The sequence below is a fragment of the Macaca mulatta genome, chromosome 13 (genome assembly GCF_049350105.2).
Source record: "Macaca mulatta isolate MMU2019108-1 chromosome 13, T2T-MMU8v2.0, whole genome shotgun sequence".
Lineage (NCBI taxonomy): Eukaryota > Metazoa > Chordata > Mammalia > Primates > Cercopithecidae > Macaca > Macaca mulatta.
In genome coordinates, this window is record NC_133418.1 from 97,228,259 (window position 1) to 97,256,075 (window position 27,817).

General features: G+C 45.1%; 2 long non-coding RNA genes across 4 annotated transcripts in view; one reads left to right on the plus strand and one right to left on the minus strand.

Annotated features, from left to right (window-relative positions):
• Positions 1 to 870: 870 nt before the first annotated feature.
• Positions 871 to 27,817, plus strand: part of LOC144333836 (uncharacterized) — a 49,054-nt gene continuing 22,107 nt past the window's right edge. Inside the window, exons 1-2 of the long non-coding RNA XR_013402923.1 lie at positions 871 to 2,514; positions 4,045 to 4,839. This is a non-coding gene — a long non-coding RNA (uncharacterized LOC144333836). The remainder of the gene's footprint in view (positions 2,515 to 4,044; positions 4,840 to 27,817) is intronic.
• Positions 10,915 to 27,817, minus strand: part of LOC106992883 (uncharacterized) — a 42,157-nt gene continuing 25,254 nt past the window's right edge. The window contains exons 4-6 of one of the 3 annotated variants that reach the window (XR_013402905.1): positions 15,610 to 15,685; positions 13,966 to 14,033; positions 10,915 to 11,420 (exon numbers count right to left, since the gene is read on the minus strand). This is a non-coding gene — a long non-coding RNA (uncharacterized LOC106992883). Of the gene's footprint in view, positions 11,421 to 13,965; positions 14,120 to 15,609; positions 15,686 to 27,817 lie in introns of all 3 variants that reach the window. The other 2 variants (XR_013402906.1, XR_003721807.2) reach the window with 2 other exon arrangements.

Consider the following 27,817-nt stretch of genomic DNA (forward strand, 5'->3'; position numbering starts at 1 on the left):
TTTTCGACAAATACAGACTGAACCTTCTCTACTAAGGGACTCTGCCTTGAGTTATTCTCTGTCCCTTCAGTCCCACTTCCACTCCCAGGTCCACCTGAGACAGGCAGAGTGGAAGCAACTGGGGGAAGGCACCTAAAAAAAAGGCATCTAAAAAATGCACAATGAGCATCCTCTTGGGGCTAGAATGTGGGATGAAGTAAGGGAGGTGAGTTAGAAAGGATGACTGAGGCTAGGCAATGAAAGAACCACAGTGTTATAGCTGGGAGTCAGGCTTAGTTCTGTGGGCAGCGGGAAGGCTCAAGAGTTAAGTAATCAGATTTCTGCAGTGGCAGCATCTAAAATCAGCCATTTTCCCACTTAGCTGGGAGAGTGGCAGTGACTTTCCCATCCCACCCAAAGGCCCCTTGAGAACAATAGACACTTTTCTTGCTCTGCATGTTCATGCCTATTTATTTAGTTAACACATGTATTTGGTGTTTCCTTAACAACTGGCAAGTTCCTCCTTATTGTCAGTGAGCCTTTTTTGAAGAAGAGAGGAGGAGGGTGTTGTATACCTCTTTGAGAATCAGCTGAGAGGTATGGCTTAGCTTTTCCAGAAGAAAATGCACTTATGCCCATCCACAAACAACTTTACCTGCACTTTCTGGGGGGCCTCAACGTTGGCTGTACAATGGGATCACCTAGGGAATTTTATCAACTTCTTTTTTTGAGACAGAGTTTTACTGTGTCACTCAGGCAGGAGTACAGTGGCGCATCTCAGCTCACTGTAATCTCCACCTCCTGAGTTCAAGTGATTCTTCTGCCTCAGCCTCCTGAGTAGTTGGGATTACAGGTACATGCCACTATGCCTAGCTAATATATATATATATATATTTTTTTTTTGGTAATTTTAGTAGAGATGGGGTTTCACCATGTTGGCCAGGCTGGTCTCAAACTCCTGACTTCAAGTGATCTGCCTGCCTTGGCCTCCCAAAGTGCTGGGATTACAGGCATGCATCACCATACCTGGCTCATTTTGTAGAGATGGGGGTTTTGCCATGTTGGGCACGCTAGTCTCAAACTCCTGACCTCTCGTGATCCACCCGCCTCAGCCTCCCAAAGTGCTAGGATTACAGGCATAGCCCAGGCTGCACCCGGCCATAAACTCTTTATGCCTGTTTCTCACCCCCAGTGTTTCTAATTTAATTTATCTGGGTGCAGGCCAGGTGCAGCAGTTCATGCCTCTAATCTCAGCACTTTGGGAGGCTGAGGTGGGAAGATCTCTAGAGGTCAGGTGTTCAAGACCAGCCTGGGCAACATAGTGAGCCCCCGCCCCTATTTTTGTTAAAAAAAAAAAAATCAGAATAATTTATCTGAGTGTAGTCTGGACTTTGAGTTTTCTAAACTCCTCAGGATATTCTAACGTATGCCAAGATTGTAAAATACTGGGATTCATGGACAGGTTAAACCCCCTGTCAAACACTCTTCAGTTCCAGGTGTGCTCAACTCACACCACTTGGTGAGCAGCACCTATCTGGGTAGGGAGGGGAAAGGACAAAGTGGCCAGTTTGAAAGAATGAGGAAGTCTTGAAGTTGTAAGCCAAGAGAGGAGGTGTTCACATACATTCCAGAAAGCTGTAGAACCCACAAAAAGAAGAGGTTCTGAATAGAAGACCCAAAGCAGGAAACTTAATTGCCTTCCTGAAAGATGAATGCAAGTCCAGCAGACAATACCCTTCCCACCCACATACCTCACCTGCCCCAAGAAGAGACGCAAACAGCATCAAAAGGCTGACAGCATTGGGCTTTGGGGGAGAGTCAACCAGTTAAACATGTGGCTTGATTGGTCAGTGACAGGGGTAGGGAGAGGATGGCATTTGTGGGAGTCCAGCACCTATGAGGGTGTGGCGCTTTAGAGATAATGGGCAGCAACTGTCGGCTGGAGGAGGGAAAAAGGTTTGTGTCTTGGTCAGGGAGAGGCATTCCTGCGGTGGGTGAGAGCGGGGCTGCAAGGCCTTGCAGAGAGGAACTGCGCATGCGCCGGAGGCAGCCGCGTATTGCCAGGCACGTGACACTGGGCAAGCCCCGCCTCAGTTTCTGATCTGGGACTTGTGTTGTAACTTCGGAGGCGCCCACAATCTCAGGTGATGATCGTCAGATCATTCCTAAGTCTTTTTCCTTTGCGATGTCACAGGAACCTGGGAGGATTTTAGTCCTCCTAAAACTCTGATATTTTCAAACATGATACCCGTGAGAATCACCTGGGGTGCCCACGGCCAAATAACATGATTCAGTGGGTGGAGAATGGGGGGCGGCTAGGGGCACTTTGTAACGCTCACCGGTGCTCCTGATGTTCCGTGTGCCTTGAGAGTCATTGTTCTAGATCACTGTTTCTCAGCACCTGGGGATCGAGTTGAAGGGCTGACTCTGAGCCAGTGGTCTGAAGTGAGGCCTGAGATTCTGCACATCTAACAAGCTCTTTGATGCTGCCAGCTGTACATCCTGACTACTAAAGTGTCATCCAGACCAGGCGCGGTGGCTCACGCCTGTAATCACAGCACTTCGGGAGGTCGAGGCAGGCAGATCACTTGAGGTCAGGAATTGAAGACCAGCCTGGCCAACATGGTGAAACCCCGTCTCTACTAAAAATACAAAAATTAGCCAGACGTGGTGGCATGCGCCCGTACTCTCAGTTACTCGGGAGGCTAAGGCAGGAGAATCGCTTGAACCCAGAGCCCGAGGCTGCAGGAAGCCAAGATTGCACCACTGCACTCCAGGCTCTACGACAGAGCCAGATTCCGTCCCCAAAATAAAATAAAGTGCAATCCAGGCAGCATCCCTAGCAGCAACGCAATATTATTTGGGAGCTTGTTAGGAATGTTGAATTTCAGGTCCCACCCCAGACCTACTGAATGAGAATCTTTTTTTTTTTTTTTTTCCCAGACAGGGTCTCACTCTGTCACCCAAGCTGCAGTGCAGTAGTGCAATCTTGGTTCACTGCAGCCTTGAACTCCTGTGCTCAAGCAATCCTCCTGTCTCAGCCTCCCAAGTGCCTGGGACCACAGGCATTTGCCACCATGTCCAGCTAATTTTTGTATTTTTTGTAGAGATGGGCTTTTGCTATACTGCCCAGGCTGGTCTCCAACTCCTGGGGGCTCAAGCAATCCTCCCACCTTGGCCTCCCAAAGTGCTGGAATTACACACGTGAGTCACTGTCCCCAGCCAGAATCTGCATTTTAACAAGATCCCCAGATGATTTGTATTCACATTAAAGTTTGAGAAACATCGTTATGGAAGAAGTGACTTATGATTGGAGAACCAAGACTGAAACTTGGCAATGAGAGAACAAGATTCAGTTCCCTAAAATAGAGTAGAATTTAAAGAAGGGCAGACATCTTTTTTTTTTTTCCTTGAGACGGAGTCTTGCTTTGTCACCAGGCTGAAGTACAGTGGTGCAATCTCAGCTCACTGCAACCTCCACCTCCTGGGTTCAAGCGATTCCCCTGCCTCAGCCTCCCAAGTAGCTGGGACTACAGATGCCTGCCACCACACCCAGCTAATTTTGTTTTCTTTTTTTCTTTTTCTTTCTTTTCACTCTTGTTGCCCAGGCTGGAGTGCAATGGCGCCATCTTGGCTCACCACAACCTCCGCCTCCCAGGTTCAAGCAATTCTCCTGTCTCAGCCTCCCGAGTAGCTGAGATTACAGGCAAACACCACCACACCCAGCTAATTTTGTATTTTTAGTAGAGACGGGGCTTCACCATGTTGGTCAAGCTGTTCTCAAACTCCGCACCTCAGGTGATCCACCTGCCTCAGCCTCCTGAAGTGCTGGGATTACAGGCATGAGACTTCGCACCTGGCAATTTTTTGTATTTTAGTAGAGACGGGATTTCAACATGTTGGTCAAGATGGTCTCAATCTCCTGACCTCATGATCCACCCGCCTCGGCCTCCCAAAGTGCTGGGATTACAGGCATGAGCCACTGCGCCTGGCCGGGCAGACATTTTTATCTCTTTTAGTTAGTGCTCTACTTGTAGGCCTAGTACAGTATCTGACATACAATAGATGCTCAATAAATATTTCTCAAATGAATGGATGAAGTAAGAGTCCAGTTTCTAGAGCCAGAGCATGAGGCCAGCCTGGGGCTGGCCACTACCATGACTTGATGCTAACTACTAGGGCAAAGGTCTTTTTAGCCCCCCTGTCCAAGACAAGATTGGTCCTGATGCTGGCACACAACAGAACTCATGGCCATGTGAGGCAGCAGTGTGTTAAGTTGTCTCATGTGTGAATATTAAAAGACTGTATAGAAATGTAGCCAAGAAGATACACTGGCCTCTCAGGAAGGTCTTCTAAGGACCAGGGGCTGAGCCAACCAGTGGGGAGGCGGGCGCCCAGAGAAGCCCCAGGCCCAGAAATAACTCATGTGGTCTATAAGAGTGATCCCATGAGCTGCCTCAAACACGGCTTATAGTGGGTAGAATTTAATTCACCCAGTATCCATTCTAGTACTCCATTCTTCCCTCCATTCAAAATAGATGTCAGTAAGCCCTATCCCAGGGTCAAAGGCAACCAGTGTGTGTCTTGTGGGTTCAGTCCAAATTCCATGTGCTATAAGCAGGTTGGGCAAATGTTAGATACTACAAAGAACACACAATGTTTGTTATTTTTTTGTTGTTGTTGTTGAGACAGAGTCTCGCTCTGTCGCCCGGGCTGGAGTGCAGTGGCCGGATCTCAGCTCACTGCAAGCTCCGCCTCCCGGGTTTACGCCATTCTCCTGCCTCAGCCTCCCGTGTAGCTGGGACTACAGGCGCCCGCCACCTCGCCCGGCTAATTTTTTGTATTTTTAGTAGAGACGGGGTTTCACCATGTTAGCCAGGATGGTCTCGATCTCCTGACCTCGTGATCCGCCCGTCTCAGCCTCCCAAAGTGCTAGGATTACAGGCTTGAGCCACCGCGCCCGGCAATGTTTGTTATTAACTAGCCTTAGAGGAATGGATCAATCACTCATATCTGAAGTGATTATTATTCCTAAGTCTCAGGGGTGCCAGTCTAGAAAAGAAAAAAAAAAAAAATCTGTTCGTTTTTCCTATATGTAGCTTAGCCAGACTTTCTGAGTAGCCCTGAGAGTTGAAGTTAGAATTTCAGCCAAAATATACCCATTTTCATCATCCCCTAGGAACAAATTGGGCTGAAGATTTCTGACATTCTTCACATTGCCAGGCCCTCTTTCCTAATAGTTATTTTAAATGCACTGTGAACATGACAGAGTGCTTCTTAAGGCAGTGTTGTTTTTCTCATCAGGCAATTTCATTTGCTTGATTCCCACAGTGAACTGAATGAATAGTAATTGTGCATTCCCAAGGATTCATCTACTTCTGCCTTGGGCTGGATCCCATGTTTAAGGAAAAATGACCACATTCGGAGCCACACCAGCCATGGCAAAGTTCCCAAGAATTATTTCAGAGGAGTAATAATTTTCGATTACTCTTTCCTCTGCACTGATCCTGATCCTCAACCTCATTTTTTTTTTTTTTTTTTTTTTTTTTTTTTGAGAAGGAGTCTCTGTCACCCAGCCTGTTCCTCTGTCGCCCAGGCTGGAGTGCAGTGGCACGATCTTGGCTCACTGCAACCTCCACCTCCCGGGTTCAAGCAATTCTTCTGCCTCAACCTCCTGGGTAGCTAGGACTACAGGGGTGTGCCACCACGACTGGCTAATTTTTTGTATTTTTAATAGAGACAGGGTTTCACCATGCTGGCCACGCTGGTCTCGAACTCCTGACCTCATGCAATCCACCCACCTCAGCCTCCCCAAGTGCTGGGATTACAGGCTGAGTCACCGCGCCTGGCGCCTCCACCTCATTTCTAACTGTCCCAGAGAGACTGTCCTAGAGAGGGATGATCCTGTGAGTGCCTCTGCAGCTTTTCCAGGGGCTTTGAAAGATGGTTCCTGCCCAGTGTGCAGTTCCCCCAAAGATGCCAGCTGCATGTGAATAGGGAACAAGAATCTGACATTGTACTCCCTGGCTGTTGGATAAGTGATTTAAACTCCTTGTACTCAATGTTCCTGCTATAGAGAGTATAAATGTCCTCTAGCACCTCTGTTGGCTTGTGGAAGGGAATGGCTAATTAACTTTCTCGGTTGCTTTGGAATGGCACTCAATGGCAACAATAATCATGCACGTTCTTAGTTTTTTTGTTGTTGTTGTTTGTTCGTTTGTTTGTTTGAGACAGAGTTTCACTCTTGTTGCCCAAGCTGGAGTGCAATGGTGTGATCTGGTCTCACTGCAACCTCCACCTCCCGGGTTCGAGAGATTCTCCTGCCTCAATCTCCCCAGTAACTGGAATTACAGGTGTCCATCACCACGCCTGGCTAAATTTTTTTATTTTTAGGAGAGACGGAGTTTCACCATGTTGGTTAGGCTGGTCTCAAACCCCTGACCTCAGGAGATCCACCTGCCTCGGCCTCCCAGGGTGCTGGGATTACAAGCATGAGCCACCACGCCCGGCCACGTTCTTAGTCTTTTAAGGCCATTTTCAAATGGATCTGTGTCTCTTTTTGTTGACCTAGAGAGACAGCAAGTTGTCATGTTCACAAGAATGACCTAACTTGAGCTTCTGTGGTTTGGGATCCTGCCTGCCTGTATTTCACCCTGTTTTGCCTCCAAGGCAGGAGCCAGGTCTCATAGCCAGGAGATTGTGGTTAGTTTCCTGGCCTCCAATCTGAGGTGGGGACACACCTGCACCCCTGAGGGAGGGAGAGTCTGTGGAGGGTCCATGAGGCCAGGGCTGAGTCACTCAGCAGGAGACATGTCAAAAGGCATTAGAACATCAGCTTGGCATTTAAGGAGCAAGAACCCACACAAAAATTCCTCTGTATGTTAACAATCTAGTCCATTTTCAAACTAAATCCAAGAAAGAAATTAAAGTTTGGTGTCCCCTGACACTGGGACTTGTTCTTCATGCAAAATCAGGCCCAAAAGAAACTTTAGCTTCACTCACATGTCCAGTGGAGGTGAAGCCCCCCATCTGATAAGACTGCACCCCACAGGCCTCTGCTTCCTACACTTCACAGTCCTGTTCTAAGAACATGAGAATTCAGAAAACCCCACTGTAAGTCATCATCTTAGGGGTTTCTACCCAAATCCCTTTCCTCCATCAGGAAATTATTTGAACTGTAAGTTGAATAAGCCTGAGCCTTCTTCCTCCCTTAAGAAGGTTCATCTTTTGTGGTGTCCTATTCAAAAGAAACTAAGTTGAACTCCAAATGCCCTAAAAACAATGTCAGTCTTTACTAAGCGTCTTGGACAGGTGGCCATTTTTCTTACCCAAAGTCCACGCAGCAACTGCACCCAGCCCATTATCCATCCAGAAAGTAGCTTTATGCCCTGTCTTAGGTAAATTAATTAGCCTGTTAGATTTCTCTCATCATTTCATCCTAGCCATTACTTTTTTTTTTTTTTTTTGAGACATAGTCTCGCTCTGTTGCCCAGGCTAGAGTGCAGTGGTGCAATCTCAGGCTCACTGCAACCTCCACCTCCCAAGTTCAAACAATTCTCCTGCCTCAGCCTCCCAAGTAGCTGGGATTACAGGTGTGTGCCACCATATCTGACTGATTTTTATTATTATTATTATTTTTTTGAGACGGAGTCTCGCTCTGTCGCCCAGACTGGAGTGCAGTGGCGCGATCTCCACTCACTGCAAGCTCCACCTTCCCGGGTTCCCGCCATTCTCCTGCCTCAGCCTTCCAAGTAGCTGGGACTACAGGCGCCCGCCACCGCGCCCGGCTAATTTTTGTATTTTTAGTAGAGACGGGGTTTCACCGTGTCAGTCAGGATGGTCTCGATCTCCTGACCTCGTGATCCACCCGTCTCGGCCTCCCAAAGTGCTGGGATTACAGGCGTGAGCCACCGCGCCCAGCCCTAATTTTTGTATTTTTAGTAGAGACAAGGTTTCATCATGTTGGCCAGGCAGGTCTCAAAGTCCCGACCTCAAGTGATCCACCCACCTCGGCCTCCCAAAGTTCTGGGATAACAGGCGTAAGCCACCACGCCTGGCCCTAGGCATTACTTTAATTCAGCCACAAGAAACGGGGAGCCAAGAAGTTCAAAATCCTCCCATCAGAAGGCTGGAAAGAGAAGAAAGGCTGTGTCTACTTAGGCTTCAGGGTCTGGGTCTTTGTCACAGTTTTGTGAGGGCTTCTATCCCAGAAATAAGAACAGGGAAGTGAAAACAAAAGGATGCCTATAGGTCTATGAGTGCCAAGCAACCATCTCCATTTTCAAGATGGCAGCCTCCTGAACAATCTGGGTCCCAGCATGGCTCCCTGCAGGTGAAAGGTCAGCAGTGCTATCCTTAGGGTGACACCCTTCATAGGGTCCTGGGACAACTTTACCCAAACAGGAATAATCACACCGATCTGCATATATGTGTCTCTTTGTGAAGCAAGAGCTTTTGAAGCATTCAGATGGTTTTAACACAATATGGCATGCAGCTAGAAAAGGAAATCTGGGTTATCATCAAGTATGATATTCATCCCAGCGATCCATTTGAAATGAAGGAGGCAAAGTCTTTCAAAAGATGTCTTCCATGATTTGGAATAATTGGGTCCAGTTTAATCTGGTGCATGGCGAAGTTAAAGAGCTACATGATTGCTTCAAGTGTGTTTTGCAGTTCCCAGAGCCACTAATTAGCTCTATGACTTAAAGGTTAATGAGATAAAATGTCTATAAATCAAGTTGATGGCTAATGCAAGAAGAATGCCCCCAACTCCTGCTCTACCACACTAACACTATAATCTCATTCTTTCAGGCTGTCCATTTGATTCAATTTGATTATGCATGAATATATACAAACAAGTGTGTAATTAGAAGATTCATACTTAAATTATAAACCACCTTGCCTAGGCTTCTTTCTAAATGTGGTTATTCAATACCAATAAGAAAATAATCATTCATTATTAACAGAATTAATCATATCAGAATTAACCGACTGGGTGAAAGGTTTAGATGTGTGCCTTCCCACAAAGCAAAAATCCATATGTTGCATTCAAAATGTCTGTTCCTTAAAACAAATTTCAGAAAATAAAATTATGGGCTGGGCACAGTGGCTCACACCTGTAACCTCAGCACTTTGGGAGGACAAGGTGGGCGGATCACTTGAGGTCAGGAGTTTAAGACCAGCCTGGCCAACATGGTGAAACCCCATCTCTACTAAAAATACAAAAACTAGCCGGGCATGGTGGCACATGCCTTTAATCCCAGCTGCTTGAGAGGCTGTGGCAGGAGAATTGCTTGAACCCAGGAGGTAGAGGTTGCAGTGAGCCAAGATGGCACCACTGCACTCCAGGCTGGGCAACAGAGCAAGACTCTATCTCAAAATAAATCTAAAAAGAGAAAATTATGGTGGTTTTTTTGTTTGTTTGTTTGTTTGAGACAAGGTCCCACTCTGCTGTCCAGGCTGGAGTGCAGTGGTGCCATCTTGGCTCACTGCAGCCTTGAACTCCTGGGCTCAAGCAATCCTCCTATCTCAGCCTCCCAAGGAGCTGGGACTGCAGGCATGTGCCACCACACCCAGCTAACTTTAAAAAATTTTTTTTGTAGAGACAGGGCCTAACTATGTTGCCTAGACTGGTCTTGAACTCCTGGGCTCAAGTGACCCTCCTAGCTTGGCCTCCCAAAGTGTTAAAATTACAGGCGTAAGCCACACTGCGCCCAGCCATAGGTCTTATTTACTGAAATTATGGGGAAATTTGGGGTTTAGAGAACATTCTAGCAAACCTTTTGTATTTTTAAGGATTCTATCCCCCTAAATTCTGTATTTGTGTATATGAAGTTTTCAGCTGGTTATGAGCACAGGCTCCAAATCAGGGAAACCAGCTCAATACCATGGCGTCATCACTTACTATCTCTGTGTCCTTGGACAAGTTGTTTTTGTTTTGTTTTGTTCTGTTCTGTTCTGTTTTGTTTTGAGATAGAGTCTCGCTCTGTCGCCAGGCTAGAGTGCAGTGGCACAATCCCGGCTCACTGCAAACTCTGCCTCCCTGGTTCAAGCAATTCTGCTGCCTCAGCCTCCCAAGTAGCTGGGATTATAGGTGCGCACCACCACACCTGGCTAATTTTTGTATTTTTAGTAGAGATGGGGTTTCCCCATGTTGGCCAGGCTGGTCTCCATCTCTTGACCTCGTGATCTGCCTGCCTCCGTCTCCCAAAGTGCTGGGATTATAGGCATGAGCTACAGCGCCCTGCCTGGACAAGTTATTTAAACCTCTGTGCCTCAGAGAATCACTTGGGCCAGGGAGGCAGAGGTTGCAGTGAGCTGAGATCGTGCTACTGCACTCCAGCCTGGGCAATGCAGCAAGACTCTGTTTCAAAAAAAAAAGAAAACCCTCTGTGCCTCAGCGTCTCTATCTATAAAATTGGGATAATAATAGATTCAGTCTCTTAGGGTTCTTGTGATGATGAAATATGATAATTCATTTAAGTCACCTAGTACAGGGCCTGACACATGATAAGTGTTCAGTAAATTATGATGATTATAACTGATGTGGGGGTCTAAATATACTTGGATTTTCCTTATAAAGCCTTTTGAGTGAATATACAGTGTCGAAGTATGGATTTAGTATGACAAAGTTCTTTGCAACTTATGATGAAGGTACAGTTGTTCATTATTAAGCTAGTTTGAGTGTAATATTTAGCAAATTTCCTTTTGTCAAGGACTTGATGTGCCTTCTCTTTTCCCCCTTATAGAATCTTTTTTTTTTTTTTTTGACTGGGTCTCACTCTGTTGTCCAGGCTGGAGTGCAGTAGTGCAATGATGGCTCACTGCAGCCTCAATCTCCCTATCTCCCTGGGCTCAGATGATCCTCTCACCTCAGCCTCCCAAGTAACTGGGACTATAGGCATGAAACACCACACCCAGCTGTTGTTGTGTGTGTGTTTTTTTTTTTTTTTTTTTTTGGAGAGATAGGGTCTTACTATGTTGTCCAGGCTGGTCTCCAACTCCTAGCGTCAAGTGATCTGCCCACCTCGGCCTCCCAAACTGCTGGGATTACAGGAGTGAACCACTGCACCTGTCCCAGAATCTTTTTTATTTTTTATTTTTTTTTTTAACTTAGAAGATTAAAAGAATTTTTGTGTTCTAGGCATCCAAATCCCTGGGAGATGGGAAAGTAGCCTAGAGTCCCATTTCTATTTGATGGATGGAGCCCTGAATAGAAATGGCATTCCCCAGAATAGAATGGCATATTTTGAGGCTTTGGCCCTACAGAGGAAGTTTCCAGATCTTCTGACACTCTCTGATCCTTCTGGCTGGATCCATTTCCTCCTGGAAGAGCACACAGAAAGTATGGTCTGGTGGGAGCAGAGTCTCAGAACAACCCACTCCTGGGTGCCCTCACTGCACGCGTTCCAGCAGCCAAGGACATCTTCTTTTGTCTTTGGCTGCAGGTTAAAGAGCAACACAAGTGGATAGTTGTGGGTAAATTCTAACACAAAGTATCAGCCGCTGGCTCTGGTGCTCTGAGAAAGAACCCCATTTAAATTATTAGGAGAGAGTCAAGGAGAGAAGAGGAAGCTGAAACCCTGCAAAGAGCAGGGCCTGCAGCTGCAGCCCAAGTTGGCCCAGCTCTGTTGACCTTGGCTTTGCCTTTGAGGAACACACGCTTGTGTCTGCCTATTTCATCAGCTGTCCCCCATCTGCCCTTTCCTTTCCCACCCTGGGAAGTGGTGAGGAGGGTTAAGTGACAGCCTGTGAGGCAACCACTCAAGCACAGGGGGAGTCTGAGGGAGGCTGTCTCACTCTTTCTAGCCAGGACCCACCCAACAGGCTCTCCTCAAATCCAAGTCGATGAAGGAAAAGTACTCATCTGCCCCAGGGTCTTCTCCACTGTCCTAATACTAAATGGACTCTATCCTATATCCTCACGGCCATGTGTGGGGTGATGTGCAGCACCTCTGAACCTGTTTTGGCCAGGGTGACCCCCAGAATCTCAGAATTTTAGAGGTGGAAGATCTCAGAGGGCATCTAAAGCAACATTCCCATTTTACAGATGATAAAACTGAGGCCCAGAGAAGTAAAATGACCTGTGGAAGGGCCCACAACTAGATTGCATCAGTATGCTGAGACTACAGCCCATGTCTCCTCACTCCTGCACAACAGAGAGCTAAAGGACCAGCATGTTCAGATGTGGCCACTCTGTGAGTAGAAGACAGCACCAGAGATGAGTGCTCAGTGTCTGTGAAGTCATAGGGGCTTGGCAGTGGGAGGCTTAGGAGACTCTAAGGAGTTGAAATACATTTTGAATATATGCAGAAGAATTTTTCGATCCAAGTCTTGGAGGAAAGCAGGCCAGTTTCAGGCTGAGATGGGACAGGCACTGACTGTGGGGAGGGGGAGAGGCCCATTCTGGAGCAGTCCAGGAATCCTAATCCACACCTGGGTGGTCCCCAGGCTTCCAAGCCCCCTGGGATCCTGGGAAGTTCCAAGACTGCTGAGGTAGGTCAGCAGATTGCCAGGCCCACTTTGGGGTGCTCAGAATGGGTCAAGAAAGCAGCCATCAGCAGAAGGTGTTGACATGGGACTCCAGGGTACTAGGTTGAGACAATGTGCATTGATTTAACAGGCATAGAAACCGTAACTGCACACAACTTTACACACATATTCTTTTTTTTTTTTTTTTTTGAGACGGAGTCTCGCTCTGTCACAGGCTGGAGTGCAGTGGTGCGATCTTGGCTCACTGAAACCTCTACCTCCCGGGTTCACGCCATTCTCCTGCCTCAGCCTCCTGAGTAGCTGGGACTACAGGCTCCCGCCACCTCGCCCGGCTAATTTTTTGTATTTTTAGTAGAGACGGGGTTTCATCGTGTTCATCAGGATGGTCTCGATCTCCTGACCTCGTGATCCGCCCGTCTCGGCCTCCCAAAGTGCTGGGATTACAGGCGTGAGCCACTGCGCCCGGCCTCTGCACACATGTTCTTATTAACATGTTGTTCCACTGATCATCTAAGGGGTGGCCAGCTTCCCTGGGTCACTTGCAGCTAAGAAATGCAGCCTCAGTGACCTTCAACTGAGGAGGAGTCGACATTGGCTTCCAGTCTTCCCAGAGCCCTTGTTTAAGAACCACCTTCTTTGGTTTTTCACCCCAGGGTTGCTGGGGACACCTGATGTCCTACATTTTTAGGCTTTTCCTGGCTTCTGAAAACCTTGTCCTGAAAGTCTCTCTGAGAGCAATACAGATTGAACAGACACTCAGGTTGTTTGACATGTGTGGTTTTGCCAAAGGCAACATGTTCTTTGACCAACTTCTGAAACTCCCCAGTTCTCCTAGTCCCTCTGGACTTGAGTATCAGCCATGTTCTTATGTTGATACCAAGCGCCTGGGTAATAACAATTCTTCTAACCACCTTTCTGATTCAGGGCTCTACTTTGACAACACAATTGCTTTTTTGGGATTTTTGTAAACATCTCAAAAGGGCAAGAAACATTCTTCCTTTCTTTTAGCCCAATGTAGACCTGAGGTTTTTCAGCTGTCAGCTGAATGCTGGGCCCCACCAGTGCCTTGTAGGTACAGTCCCATCTACTGTGGGGTGGGCTCCAGGGAGGGCCCTTGGGTCCATGTGAAGACATTAGGAGGGGCCATGTGAAACCAGTGTCTGAGGGGCTCCCCATGAGGCCACCAAGCCCCTGTCAAACCTAGTAAGTCACCCTGACACCGGCCCCACCTTCCTCAGAAGAACAGTGAATAAACAAGAGCCTGTGAATTGGTAACCCCAGGTGGGGGAACAGGGAAAGTGCTCAGGCTCACGGAGGTGATCCAGAGGGGCTGGTAGAGTCACAGCGGGGAAGCAGGGGAAGGAGATGGGTCAATGAGAGAGCTCATGTGGGGGAGCCTCCAGACAGTGGAGGAGGGTCCAAACCAACATTTTCTATTCTTTGCCCAGTAAAGTTTCATGAGTGAACTCAGATGTTTGCTTGCTCTCATCTCACCTTCTGCCCCTGAGGAGGAAGGTGGGGGATAGCTGGTCCAAGGATTTGGACTTTGGGGCTCTCCATTTCTAAGTAAGGAAAAAGTCAAAATGAGCCATCATACTCTGTCTTCATTTCATCCTTGGCACAGACAACATATTATTCCAAAGGAGAGCTGATAACAGAATTTAAAGGGAAATTAGAGATGAGAACATTTAGTCATCATCCTCATTTTGCAGATAAGAAAACTGAGGCCCAGGGAGGTTAAACATTAAATAATGTGATCCAAATCACCCAACCAATAATTGCAGAACTTGCAGGACTAGAATTTGCCACCTAATTCCCAGTTCATGCATTTTCTTGCCTTCTGCCGTGCCTGACAGGTTCCCAGCGGTGAAAGTTGGCCTTGGAGCGCCCTCCCATGGCTGTGGACAGCTACTGGAGCAGCTGTGGCACAGGCCACAGAGCCCTTAAACAAGGGCTCTGTCTCAAACTTGAGGACAGAATGACCTGCAGGGTTGGTTAAAACAGATTGCTGGGCCCCACCCTTGGAGTTTTGGATTTTCTAACAAGTCCTCAGGGGATGCTGACCTACTGATTCAAAGACCACTTACTGAGACTCTCAGATGTAGATAAAAGATTTTGCAGCCAGAATACCTGGTTTCAGGTCCCAGCTCCGCCATCCAAGTGCTGATACCTTGAACATGGTACTTAATCTCTTGGCATCTCGATCTCTTTATTTTATGATGGTAACAATAACAACCACCCATAGGGTTAATGTGTAAAATAAATAAATCAGATGTAAAATACCTGAGACGTGACATACTGATGCTGTGTGAATACACAGACTCACAAATATGTGACCTTTGTCTGGAGAGATGCCACTGGAGGCTAGGGAATGTCCACAGTGACAAAAGCATTTTCTTAATGCTACTCAAAAATACAACAAATCCAGAAGAAATTGTGTTTATCCTGCCACAAATATTGGCTGAGGAATTACCAGGGCCTGGCACTGTGCTGTATACCACATTTGCAAAGGTGAATGACAGTCCCTGCCCTGGAGGAACAACTAGAAGGAAGATAAACATGCAAATTGTAATAATTACCCTAATCCAAAATGAGCCGGGGAAGGAACCCTGTGCCTAGAGCACAGAGCATCCAACCCTGTCTGGGAAGTCAAGCAAGGCTTTGAAAAAGAACCTGACTTTTGAGTAGGGTCTTGAAGGATGAATAGGAGTTCTTTAAGAAGAGAAGTGGTAGGGGGCACTCCAGGCAAAGGAAACAGTATATGCAAAGTAGTCACAAAAGCATGAAAATGCATAACATGTTCAAGGAAATCGCACATGGTTCTACGTAACTGGAGCTCAGTGGGTCTGGGAAGAGGATTAGCAAAAAAGGCTAAGAAGTTTGGGCCTGATTGTGATCTGGTGGGAAACCATTGGAAGACACCCGACGAGGATTCCTTGGAAAGAATTCTTACTGATTTCAAAGGCGAAGATTTCCAAGCCAAGGGCTTCACCACATACCCTCAGTGGCCCCAATGCCTGACAGCCTCCCCTGCCAGGAAGCCTAGCCCGGAAACGCCTCCCAAAACGGGTAGTGGCGCTGGGGAAGAAGCTTCCCTGGAAGGCACAAGCAGTAAACGGGCAACCTCTTACCTCTTACCTTCATCAGATACTGGCGGGAAGCACCCTCCTGGCAGGTTTCTTCATCCCCCTCTCCTTCTGTGGGTGTGGAGTCACTGGGAGAACAAAGGGATGTTATCTGTAGCTAATAAGTTATGGGAGGGGGAGAGAGCTGTAGGCGCCTGTGGGGGTGGGGAAATGAGTCCTGAGCAGCTCTGATGCAATCCAGGAAGAGACAGGTGGAAGCCTGCACCTGGGGAGCAAACCCCCTGCCTCTCCAAAGTACATAGAGATTTGAAGCTGGAAGAGGCACCTCCAAGACTTGCCCGTGATCCCACAGCTAGCTGACGCCTGGCCCCCTCTCCCCACATCTGACTCCAAGATAAAAGGTCTCAGTCTTGGAAAAACTGGCGGTTGCTGTGTTCATTGACCTCACTCCCTCTTCCTGAGTCTCTCCTGCAGCCTTACTTTCCCACCCTGACCCTCTTTCAGACAGCCTTTGGTTTCCAAACAGGCATAGAATGTGGTGTGCAAAAAATGGCCTCCGCTATTTTTGAAAAAAGCAATGGCAAGAAAAAAAGAGCAAACTGCTATTCTGAGCTACATGGGCTTGGGGTTTTGATTCCAATTTCTTTGTCTCTGGTGGAGGTGGAAGCAACTTGCTCTTGTGGGAATAATCCCTTTTGTTTTTAGGAAAAGATTTTAATAGGTCTTTGGGTTATGCAAGGATAAAACGTGAACCTTTTCTGGAAAGGAGACAGTGCAATGCAGGACAATGTGAGGCCACAGGCTCCTCTTAATCACTGTAAAAGGTGGCTTTCTTTGAGAAAGAATGGCATCTCTGCAGGAGTTATGGGGAGTTTTGTTAAAGCTGTCCTTGGGGAATTTAAGAGAGGGGCCTGGGCTGGGCATGGTGGCTCACACCTGTAATCCCAACACTTTGGGAGGCCGAGGCGGGCCGATCGCTTGAGGTCAGGAGTTCAAGACCAGCCTGGCCAATATGGTGAAACCCTCTCTGTACTAAAAATATAAAAAATTAGCTGGGTGTGGTGGCAGGAGCTTGTAATCTTAGCTACTTGGGAGACTGAGGCAGAAGAATCTCTTTAACCCAGGAGGAAGAGGTGGCAGTGAGCTGAGAATGGCTCCACTGCACTCCAGCCTGGGTAACAGAGTAAGACTTCATCTCAAAAAAAAAAAAAGAGAGAGAGGGCTCTGTTTCTGCAGCGGGCACCAGCAGGATTGAGCTGGTGACTGGCAGGGAGGACACCCAGGATGTGTGTGAATTCTCAAGAGTCCTTGCAAACAAGGGGAGAGGAAATCCAGGCAGGGCTGAGCTGTGCTTTTCCCATTTGGTGACTGAAGGGACTGATTGTGAAGGCAGGTGACAGGAGGCTGGGTGGGGATTGTGTCCTATTCCTGTCTCTGGCAGAGCTACCAAGGGCATCCATGCCAGTTCAACAACCCACTGAGCTCTTCCTAAAAGGACTACAAAGTCAGGTCAAACAGGCACGGCCAACCCTGGTTCCCCTGCCACAGCTGGCCTGGAGTCAGAGCCCCTCCTGAGAACAGAGCCCCACCCATCTTTCCACCCTCTGTGCTGTGAGGAGGCCTGAGGTCTAATGGGGCGCCAGTGTAACCTCTTAGCTCCTAAATGTTTTACTTTGAAATGTCTCTTTTTGCTAAATACCTGACTTTGAAAAGGTAAAATGCTTTCTTTTGAAAAAGTTGTTATAGGAAACCGGATTAAGGAGTTGGGTTTAAAACTGGAACCAAGGGAAGGAATAAATGGGCATCTGGGGCTTAAAGCCCATTATATTAATGTAAAAATTACATGAATCTATTATTTATATAATAATATATTAACATAAACATATATTATGGTACATATTTATATTATTATATAATGTATTATTTAAAAAATTTTTTTTCGAGACTGAGTTTTGCTCTTTTTGCCCAGGTTGGAGTGTAATGCTGCCACCTTCGTTCACTGCAACCTCCACCTCCAGGGTTCAAGTGATCCACCCTCCTCGGCCTCCCAAGTAGCTGGGATTACAGGCATGCACCACCATGCCTGGCTAATTTTGTATTTTTAGTAGAGATGGGGTTTCACTATGTTGGTCAGGCTGGTCTTGAATTCCTGACCTCAGGTAATCTACCCACCTCGGCCTCCCAAAGTGCTGGGATTACAGGCATAAGCCACAGCGCCCAGCCTAAAATATTTTTAAAATAATAATTTATAACATCAAAATCCATTTTGGCTTGGCGCAATGGCTCACTCCTGTAATCCCAGCACTCTGGGAGGCCGAGGTGGGTGGATCACTTGAGGCCAGAAGTTCGAGACCAGCCTAGCTAATGTGGTGAAACCCTGTCTCTACTAAAAATGCAAAATTTAGCCAGGCATGGTGGCACTCGCCTGTAATCCCCACTACTTGGGAGACTGAGGCAAGAGACTCACTTGAACCCAGAAGGTAGAGGCTGCAGTGAGCTGAGATCGCACTACTTCACTCCAGCCTGGGTGACAGAGTAAGACTCTGTCTCAAAAAAAAAAAAAATATTCTGGCAGGGCGCGGTGGCTCATGCCTATAATTTCAGCACTTTGGGAGGCTAAGGTGGGCAGATCACTTGAGGCGAGGAGTTAGAGACCAGCCTGGCCAACATGACAAAACCCCATCTCTATTAAAAATACAAAAAAAATTAGCCAAGTGTGGAGGTGCACACCTGTAATCCCAGCTACTCTGGAGGCGGAGGCATGAGAATCGCTTGAACCTGGGAGGCAGAGGCCGCAGTGAGCTGAGATCGCACCACTGTACTCCAGCCTGGATAACAGAATGAGAGTCTGTCTCAGAAAAATAAAAGAAAGAAAAAAATCTACTTTAATATAAATATAATAAATTTGTAGAAAATATAAATAAGTAAATGTGCAAAAACCATAGATGTCATCATTATCCCACCACCAAAAATTCATTGATGTCAATATTTTAAGATACTTCTTTCTGATCTTACTCAATGCATATAAACAAACAGGCAAACATACAAATAATCTAATATACTGAACATCCACCTACACTTATTCTACAATCCTGACGGAGAAAGAACATGCTTCTTTTCTAAGAGTTCTAGCAAAAATCTCAGGACCCACTCTCATTGGCCCAGAATGGGTCACATGCCAATTTCTGAGTGAATCTCTCTGATGAATTGTCAGGCCTGAGTGATATACCCAGTCCCATCCAATCACATGGACTGAAAGTTGGGTGTGGAGAAATAGCTCCCCTGAGGAAAATCAGTGAATTAATACTCAAAAAAGGAGGATTCTTTGTTGGGTGGTAACAATTCCCATGTCTGCTACAGGGATGCCACCCTTGGTTTGTCCATATTAAACTATTAACTGTGCCTTCATGTGTTTGTTCATCACATTCTCTGCAAAAATGCCCTACGCTACCTTTTCTGCTGGACAGATCCCATGTCAAAGTTCTGGTCTATGAACCGTTCTTTTGCAATCCCTCACTGAACCCTTCCTTTGCAATCCCTCACTGAACCCTTCCTTTGCGATCCCTCACTGAATCTTTCCTTTGCGATCCCTCACTGAACCCTTCCTTTGCGATCCCTCACTGAATCCTTCCTTTGCGATTCCTCACTGAATCCTTCCTTTGCAATCCCTCACTGAATCTTTCCTTTGCAATCCCTCGGCAGAATCGGGTGCTCTCTTCTTAGACCCACTTGTTGTGGGCAGGAGTATCCCTGCACTACTCATCTTTACCTTCACCTCGGCACTCAGCACCACAGCTGGCTCAGAGGAGACTCACCATCAACCCCTGTGGAATGAGTCCTCCTTTTTCAGAGAAATCAAGCTGTGCCTTCGTCTACTCAGGCAGCCCTGAACTTCCACACGGTGTATGTTTCCATTTATAAATCATTGTTTGAAACTTGGAGCAAATTTCTCCGAAAGAAAGTCATAGATGATCATTATAATTAAGTTCTAGAACTGAACCCATAGATTGAACCCATAATGTAGTTTATAGGGACTAAGTGTGTACTTTTTTGTGTTGTTACACATAGTGAATGAAACCATGCATGTGGAAATTCTTGACAAATGCAAGTAATTATTATAATAATTAATTACAAACCTTATTATGAATATTATCGCCATCCTTTCCCCATCGTCCTTCTTGTTTTGTCTGGTTTTTTTTTTGGCTTTCTCCTCTTTTCCACCAAGTCTCCCTTACATCTGGGTTTACTAGAATGTGATGGACTGGTGAGGAGCCCACGTGCTAATTATAGCAGTGTTCCCTTGGGCAATGTGGTGCGTGGTGATGTGAGAACACACCATTTAAGGGATACTTCCTTGAAGCCAAAGTGACTTCTGAGAACTTTGTCCACAGTGAAGAAGAATGTGGAGAACACACTCTCCCACCAAACGCAAGCCCTGTCTTTTACCCTGCCTAGGCAACCATTTAGGGCAGAGATATTTGTAGAAGAGGATTCTGTCACCCAGGGAATACCTGGGATGCCTGCATCTCTTGTCAGTGGACCTCCAGAAGGACAACTGAAGGGAGGCCAGAGAAAAAGAACCAGAGAACCCGGAGCCTGGCCAGGACATCAACATGAGAACTGAGGTTTTAGTTTGGCAAAGTGAAGGCCGGGAATAGATCAAGACTTGTAAGGAGAGGGTGACATAAAGATTTTTATTAAATCTTGGATGCTTGAAATACATGTTTAGGGAACATTTAAAATAAATTCCTACTTTAGAGAGTAGAATGGTGGTTACTAGAGGCTGGGAAGGCAAGGAAGAAGGAGAAACAAAGGGTACAAAGTTTAAGTTAGACAGGAGAAAAAGTTTTCCAGGTCTGTTCAATAGCACGATGACCATAGTTAATAATCATGTAGTGTACATTTTGAATTGCTAAAAGAATTGATTGTAAATGTTCTCATTACAAAAAATAAGTTTGTGAGGTGATGAATGTGTTAATCAGCTTGATATAATCATTCCACAATGTGTGGGTATGTGTACAGTACTTGTATATACATGTATTATACTATATATATACACACACACATGCACACACACATTGTACTTGAGGGGTACAATGTGATATATATATATACACACACACACATATATAAACATATGTATAAACTATATATATAAATCACATTGTACCCCTTAAGTATATACGATTATTTGTCAATTTAAAAATAAAAATGTAAATTAAAAAATAAATTCTGTTTTAAAAGTGGGTGGCTCACAACACGTGATGTCAGAGATACTGGAGATAACAAATTGACTATACATCTTAATCTCCTTTTTCTCCAAAGACCCACAAAAGTTTTTAAAGCATAAACCCGTGAGAATTCTGAGAATGGGAGTGAGGACCTCAGTGGACAGAAGAACTTAGCAAATGTGGAGATGATAAAAAGTGGCTGCCATGGGGCAACTGACTTGAAAGGGCCCGAGGATGGCGCTGATGATGAGGCCTGAGCAGATGCTCCCAGACAGCCCTGAGAGCTGGGAACTTGGAGGCAGCAGGTTCCGCAGGAAGTGAGTTTGAAGCATAGGCTAAACCCTAGGGAAGCAGTTGAAAGACTTATATGAAGAAATTACAACTCCAGATCCCCTTCCAATCCCAAATAGTCAGGCAACTACATCCCTGCACTTGATTGCAGGGTTTTTTCTCTAGAGAAATAGAACCACAGCACCCCTAAGTTTGGGGATCCCAGCAACAGTACAGCAGGTGTCTGGCTGAGACCGGAGGATTATGTTTAAGTCTACATGTTAATAGTGGACCCCAATGCCAGGCTCCTTCCCTTAGCCCATTCCCAGAAAAGGACTATCAGGTATATGTTCCCTGGCTAGAAGACTGGAGGATTCTTCACTGGAAAAAAATTGTTAGCCCCAGAGAAAAGTCCCCTTAAGATGGACTTTATGTATATGTGTACACATTGGGTTTTATTGTAACAAAGCAACTTGTGCACTGTTAAGTTTGAAACTGAGCATCATCTTTCTTTTCCAGTGAAACACAAATCAAATTTAAAAATAAATAGGAAAGAATTTACAATAGAGAATGTCAATTACAAATAAGATCCTACAGGCTCTGCTGAATCTCCCATTGAGTGACAGGGCCCAAGTCATCATTGGGGGATAATTTATTTTAAAAGTGTCGGCTTTGACTACAAGGATGTCTGTCAAACATCACAATTAAACATGCCAAAGGAAAATCCATGCTGTCAAAATGCTCCCCCACCCAAACATCTCACACCTACCCTTCGCTGACCTTAAGGATATACTTTTATGGTCTCCCAATGAAATAGCCTGAGATTGAGACCTGCCAGTCAAATATGTGCCCATAAAACAAAGTTGCCAATTGTTGAGATGCCTCACTATTACATATGACTGGATAGCCCAGGATCACCAGAAATTTGCAAAAAGTATCCCACATGAAAGAGAGAGACCAAAACAAACAAACGGAAAAAAAAAAGAACTCAAAGGAAATAGAGGTGATGTAAAAATAAACTTAAAAAAAATTTTATGTGTATTTTTAACTGATAGTCCCAGAGATTTAAAAGAAGATACATATCCATGAAAAAGGGCAGGATGATGTGAAGTAGAAATAATCAGAGGATGATAAAGAGCTCTTACAAATTAAAAATGTGGTCACTGCTGGGTGCAGTGGCTCATACCTGTAACCCCAGCACTTTGGCAGGCTAAGGCAGGAGAATCACTTCAGCCCAGGAGTTTGAGGCTACAGTGAGCTATGAGCATGCCACTGCACTCCACCCTAGGTGACAGAGTGAGACTCTGTCTCTAAAAGAAGGAAAAAAAGTGGTTAAAAGAGTAGGAAAATAAAGTTGAAGAAACCTCCCAGAAAGTAGAATAAAACAAATGAAAGCTAGGAGAAGAAAACAGTGTTAAAAGAATATTCAAAAAGTTTCAAAAGTTTTATTCAGCTTTGAAACAGAGAAAACAAAGGATAGAATGAATAGATGATTGATTGATAGACAGATGGATAGATGATTGATAGATAGATAGATAGATAGATAGATAGATAGATAGATAGATAGATATAGATAGATAGATAGATAATTTTCCCAGAAGTGAAGGACATAAATCTCCAAATTGAAAGTGTCCACTAAATGTGTCCATTAGAATGGGGGAAAATTCCAAGGCAATAATTTTAAATTTCAGAATTCCAGGAAAATGGGAATAAGCTAATAACCTCTAGCAAGAAAATCATGTCACGTATGAAGGAGTACAACAGCAGTGCAGGAGGAGAGTAGTGTTGGGCACCCAAAGTTCTGAGTGAAAATTATTTTTATCCTGGCATTCTATACTTAGCCAAATAAAGGATAACTGTGGAATAAAGACATTTCCAGATATGTAAGAACTCAAAATTTTTACCTCCTACACACCTTTTCTTAGGAAGATAGTGAAGGATATGATTCAGTGAAATGAAAGACGAAGCCAAGAACAAGGAACAAAGGGATTCGGAAAACAGAGAAGCAATGCAAAGGAGAAGACTGATGATAAGAAGTCCTAAGATGACACCTGAGCCCCAGGTGTAAAGCGTAATACGTCCAAATTGTAGCAAGATGACAGGGCAAAGAAGGGAGATCTCTGGCAGTAGAGGAAGGGATAGTGACCAATTATTTCATACACTTGGACATTCGGAAAAAAAGCATTGCTAGATGTTTAACAGATATACATAGAACATTTGGAAAATATTAGCAATAGGTATTTTTTAAAACTAAGCCAAAGAAAAACTATGGCAACTCTTAACTGCAGGAAAAACACAAAGCTGGAGGGAATGTCATTATGCAATACCATGTTCAGTAGAGCCATAATAATATAGACATTGACTACTGACTTAATTTTTTAAAAATCATACTACATTTATATGAGGGAGGGAAAATGTAAGAAAACTAAAACCTTAATTATCATACAAGAAATCAATAGATCATGTCTGTCAAGCTTGTGCCTACAAGACAAGGCAAGGCCAAGACCTGACTGATTCAATCAATAAAGATACAATGAACCACTTTGGATTTAGATAGTTTATTATTTATATAGAGACAGAAAAAATAAAAAGAAGCCAAAAGTGCTAGCCCCCTGTGATCCTTTTCTCACACATCAAAAAGGATGACACAAAAGGGGCCAATGACCAAAATGTGAGTTGTTGGATACCTATTGCTGAGGAATCAATCTTAGACTGCGGCTAAGTAGTTATATTCTTCAGCTCTATTCTGAGGTATGGGGGCTTTAGTGATTGTATTCTTTTTGGGTTTTTTCCTTTTTTTCTTTTATCTTTAGTGATCTGAAAAATCAAAGTGAGAAAGTCTTCTAGATCATAGCCAGAAAGATAAAAGAGACAAGATTTTTTAAATGTGTCAAGATTCCTATAATAAGAATTCTGGGAGAGAGTGGACTGGATGACAAAAAGTCTTTTTTTTTTTTTTTTTTTTTTTTTTTTTTTTTTGAGACAGAGTCTTGCTCTGGAGTGCAGTGACATGATCTCGACTCACTGCAACCTCCACCTCCTGGGTTCAAGCGATTCTCCTGCCTCAGCCTCCCGAGTAGCTGGGATTACAGGCACACGCCACCACACCCAGCTAATTTTTGTATTTTTAGTAGAGACAGGGTTTTACCATGTTGGCCAGGATGGTCTCGATCTCTTGACTTCATGATCCACCCACTTCGGGCAGGCATGAGCCACCGCGTCCAGCCAAAAAGTCATTTTCTTTTCTTTTCTTTTTTTTGAGATGGAATCTCACTCCGTCGCCCAGGCTGGAGTGCAATGGTGCGATTTCGGCTCATGGCAACCTCTGCCTCCTGGGTTCAAGCAATTCTCCTGCCTCAGCCTCCTGAGTAGCTGGGATTACAGGCGCCAGCCACCACACCTGACTAATTTTTTTTATTTTTAGTAGATACAGGGTTTCACCATCTTGGCCAGGCTGGTCTTGAACTCCTGACCTCGTGATCCACCCACCTCGGCCTCCCAAAGTGCTGGCATTACAGGCATGAGTCACCGCGCCCAGTTTTTTTGTTTGTTTGTTTGTTTGTTTTTGGTTTTTTTTTTTGAGACAGGGTCTTACTCTCTCACCCAGGCTGGAGGGCAGTGGCACCACCTTGGCTCACTGTAAGCTACGCCTTCCCGGTTCAAGTGATTCTCCTGCCTCAACCTCCTGAGTAGCTGGGACTACAGGCATTTGCCACCATGCCTGGCTAATTTCTGTATTTTTAGTAGAGATGGGGTTTCACCATGTTGGTCGGGCTGGTCTTGAACTCCTGACCTCAGGTGATTCACCTGCCTTGGCCTCCCAAAGTGCTGGGATTATAGGCTTGAGCCACCGCCCCTGGCCCAAAAAGTCATTTTCTCAAAGAGATCATGGTTGAAAATTTTCCAGAAATGAGGAAATATAAAAACATTATTGTGAAACTAGAGAACATCAAAAATAAATGGGGCGGGGAGGGAGGATTAAGAGAAGCTATTAACGGGCATAAGTACACAGTTTGGTAGAAGAAATAAGACCTAGTGTTAGATCAGAAGGGTAACTATAGTTGATGATAATCTGTTGCACACCTCAAAATAGCTAGGAGAGGCCAGGCGCAGTGGCTCACGCCTGTCATCCCAGCACTTGGGAGATGGGTGGATCACCTGAGGTCAGGAGTTCGAGACCAGCCTACTAGTCAGCATGGTGAAACCCCATCTCTACCAAACAACACAAACAATGACCGGGCACAGTGGCTCACGCCTGTAATCCCAGCACTTTGGGAGGTCAAGGCAGGTGGATCACAAGGTCAGGAGATCGAGACCATCCTGGCTAACACAGTGAAACCCCGTCTCTACTAAAAAATACAAAAAAAAATTAGCCAGGCGCAGTGACGGGCACCTGTAGTCCCAGCTACTCGGGAGGCTGAGGCAGGAGAATGGCATGAACCCGGGAGGCAGAGCTTGCAGTGAGCTGAGATCACGCTACTGCACTCCAGCCTGGGCGACAGAGTAAGACTCCGTCTCAAAAAAACAAACAAACAAACAAATAAACCACAAAATTCGCTGAGCATGGTCGTATGCATCTGTAGTCCCAGCTACTAAGCAAGCTGAGGCACGAGAATTGCTCAGACCCGGGAGGTGGAGGTTGCAGTGAGCTGAGATTGCACCGCTGCACTCCAGCCTGGGAGACAAAGTGAGACTCTGTCTCAAAAACAAACAAATAAACAAAATAGCCAGGAGAGAATAATTCAAATGTTTCTAAAATGAAGAACTGATAAACACGTAAGCTGACTGATGCTCCAAGTACACTCATCTGATATTTACAAACTATGAGTGTATTATCACATGTACCCCGAAACTATGTATATCTATTACACATCAATTAAAAATTGTTTTGAAAAAGAATAAATTAAAAATTTTCAAAGCCAAGAAAGAAAAAGAACAGATGACCTAAAGTGGGGAGGGGACAAGGCAGAAAGCCACGTACCTCCTCAGAACCCAGAAGGCAATAAATAACTGTCTTATGACAGCCTCCCAGGGGAGCTAAGAGGTGGATGGAAAATGGTTTCTTAGCAGCTCTTTACAAGTCTCCCGTACTGTCTTGTGTTCTGAGAGGACTGCAGGCATTCTGCCAAGACTCGTATTCGTTGTGGTTCAAGCCTTTGCCTTGGTGTCCTATTTGGATATATGCAAGGTCACCAGGTGCCATGGCAGAGCTGTGTCCCTACAGTATCAAGAAATAATGTATAAGCATATCACTTAAAAATAAGGAGATGTTGGGAATGGTGGCTCTTGCTTGTAATCCCAGCACTTTGGGAGGCCCAGTTGGGTGGATTGCTTGAGCCCAGGAGTTTGAGACCAGCCTTGGCAACACAGCTAAACCCTATCCCTCAAAAAAAAAAGTCAGGAATGGTGGCATGTGCTTGTAGTCCCATCTAATGAAGAGGCTGAGGTGAGAGGACTGCTTGAGTTGAGCCTGGAAGGTGGATGCTGCAGTGAGCCAAGATCATGCCACTGCACTCCAGCCCTGGCGACAGAGCGAGACCGTGTCTCAAAAAATAAAGAAAAACAACAACAACAACAAATAAATTATCAGGGGAAAAACCAGCTAGAAGACTTGAAGTAATAATCTCTTGGGAGGGAGACTGCAGGGAGGGAGTGAGGGGTAGATGGACATTCGCATTCACTGCATATCTTGGCTACTGTGAATAATGCTGCAATCAATTATTATTCTATTCATGCTTAATTATCCCATTTTTGGCCTCTTCAAGTCAATGTTGCTCTTCTTTTGACAAGACTCTCTCTGGCAACTTCCTTCTATCTGAGTTGAGAAATTTGTATCCTCTAACACACAGGTTAGGATAATGTACAAGACACACATGGAAAATTTTTCCCAAGGAGACTTGGTCCTTTTAATGGAACATGGTAGTTAGAAATCACAATCTGGGGTCCAGAGGTGCTCATTATTATTGGATTGATTATTGTTTCTAGGCCTTCTCAGTTGACTCTGCTAGGAAGTAGATTATTTTAAATTAATCATAAGTCCATACTTAACAATAGTTCCTATTCAGGCTGGGAGCAGTGGCTCACACCTGTAATACCAGCACTTTGGGAGGCCGAGGCAGGTGGATCACTAGGTCAGGAGTTCGAGACCATCCTGGCCAATATGGTGAAACCCATCTCCACTAAAAATACGAAAATCAGCTGGGCGTAGTGGTGGGAGCCTATAGTCTCAGCTACTTGGGAGGCTGAGGCAGGAGAATCGCTTGAACCCGGGAGGCAGAGGTTGCAGTGAGCCAAGATCATGCCACAGGACTCCAGCCTGGGCGACAGAGTGAGACTCTATCTCAAAAAAAAAAAAAAAAAAATTGTTTCTATTCAAATTTAGAATTTTTGTTTAACATATTTGATTTTTATGTTTGTGTCTCTGTTCTATTATACTGAAAATCTTGGATCCTAATGTTAACATAGTTGCTTATTTGCTTCATCCTACCTATGTATAATGTATAATAGTTTCAGAATAATAGTATCAATTATATTACTAACAATATGATTACCAGAGGGAGTTTATTTTCGCAGAGTGTTCTGCTATTGCTGCCTACATAGAGTATATCTCTCAGTAGTCATACTGTTAAATGCTATATTTTAGAGTCTCTTGAAATAATTCTGTGAGCTTTGCCACCAAACTGATACATAGTTGTTATCATTTGTCTTGTTTTAAGAAGTGCTTTCTCCATTTTAATTTTGTTTTATAACTATGTATAA